The sequence below is a fragment of the Megascapheus bottae genome, unplaced genomic scaffold, assembly GCF_031878675.1.
Source record: "Megascapheus bottae isolate mThoBot1 unplaced genomic scaffold, mThoBot2.hap1 HAP1_SCAFFOLD_37, whole genome shotgun sequence".
NCBI classification, from domain to species: domain Eukaryota; kingdom Metazoa; phylum Chordata; class Mammalia; order Rodentia; family Geomyidae; genus Megascapheus; species Megascapheus bottae.
Genome location: NW_028327804.1, coordinates 5,021,587 through 5,023,426, shown reverse-complemented (window position 1 = coordinate 5,023,426; position 1,840 = coordinate 5,021,587).

Below are 1,840 nucleotides of genomic sequence, written 5' to 3'. Positions count from 1 at the left end.
GGGAGCTCTATGTTTAGTCTTTTTGGGATACTGCCATAGTGCTTTCCATAGTGGTTGAACGAGTTTGCAATCCCACCAGCAGTGTAGTAGTGATCCCTCCTGGCCACATCCCCTCCAGCATACGTTATTAGATTTCTGGATCTTGGCCATTCTAACTAGAGTGAGGAGGAAAAGGGAAAGAGGAACTGAAACTTTCTCTCCTTACATATGACATGATTCTATATTTAAAGAACCCTATAGACTCTACTCCAAAGCTGCTTGAGCTGATATAAAAGTTTGGTAAGGTAGCAAGGTATAAAATTAACCCTCAATGTCAACTGCCTTCCCATATGCCAACAAATGAGAGGAATGAGGCAAGAGTCAGGATAGCAACTCATTTTGCTATCAAAGAAAATAAAATACCTAGGAATTAACTTAGAATGTAAAGCACCTTTTTGATGGAACTATAAACCCTGGAGAAGGAAATTAACGCAGAACTGAGGAAATGTAAAAACCTATGCTCCTGGTTTGGAAGAAGTAATATTGTAAAAATGGCAATCTTGATAAGGACTATCTACAAATTCAGTGCAATATTCATCAATATCCCAATGTCATTCTTTAAAGAAACAGAAGAGGAAATCCAAAATTTCACTTGGAATAATAAAAGACCCCTTATAGTCTGTCTTCTTGCATGATACATAATGTTTAACCTCACCTTCTCCACCAAAATCTCACCTTTCTCATTGAGACATAGGTGGCCCTGTTTACTAGCAGCAAAGGCTCAAACGCGCAGTTTCAGGTGTCACCACTGCCTCTGTTACTGGGTAGATCCAACTCTGTCATCGATTCTGAGGTCTGCTCTGGGAGTCTTGGTCACAAGTTGTTCTGTGGCATCTGCTGCCAGCCTGTGCCTATTTGCTTCCTTTTCTTCCATCAGCCTACAACAGGGAATGAAGTTCAGGCGCTGATGCTCTCCTTCATATGCAGGGCAGGATGAGCCCAACCCTCCCTCATCTTCCTCTTCCAATTTTTGGGAAAAAATGTGCTGGCAGAGGTCCTCAGGTGTGGCGCATGGCTGATCCACACTTTTAATCCAGGCTGGTCAGGAGGCTGAGATCTGAGTATGGAAGTTCCAAGTCACCTAGAACAGGAAAGTCTGATAGATTCTTACTACCAAAAATAAAAAAAGCTGGGAATGGAATTTGGGCTCAAGTGGTAAAGGGCTAGTCTTGAGTACAAATGCTTAGTGCCCAGGCCCTGAGTTCAGGCTCCAGCACTGCCAACAACCTCACTTTAGTGAGATTTTAGCTTTATCCATGTAGGCACATCTCACTGGAATCTTTGCTGGTAGAGATAGTCTTCATAATTTTGTCTCAAGGTAAAGATCCTCCTGGGGTAGTACACAAAAGGTGTCATGGAGAGAGGAGCCCCACTTGCTCCATGTTTGAAGATGGCATAGGTCAAGCCAGCATGGAGTTGGCACATCAGTCTTTTTCCTAGCACCACCTACCAGTGAATGTCAAATGACAATGATTGTTGTGGGATTGTGTGATTGAAGTGCCCCATTAAGGGCAGTGTTAGCACATCCAAACTTGGATACCAGGAATGCTGAAATCTCAAAGCTAAGATTTCTGTTGCCTACAGAAATGCTGGTGTGTCTGTGATTCACTAAAAGTTCAGGTGCAAAGATTCTGAAGCTTGATGCCATGTGTTTATTCCATTTAGTAAAATTATTTTAATGCACTGTATAAGTTAAAACATTTGATAAGAGTGAGGGGTAGTGAAAACATTGTTCTTGAATTCAGGTGTCTGGCAGGGTAATGGAGGGGGGTGTTGGTGGCTGGGACTATGAAGCTGGAGC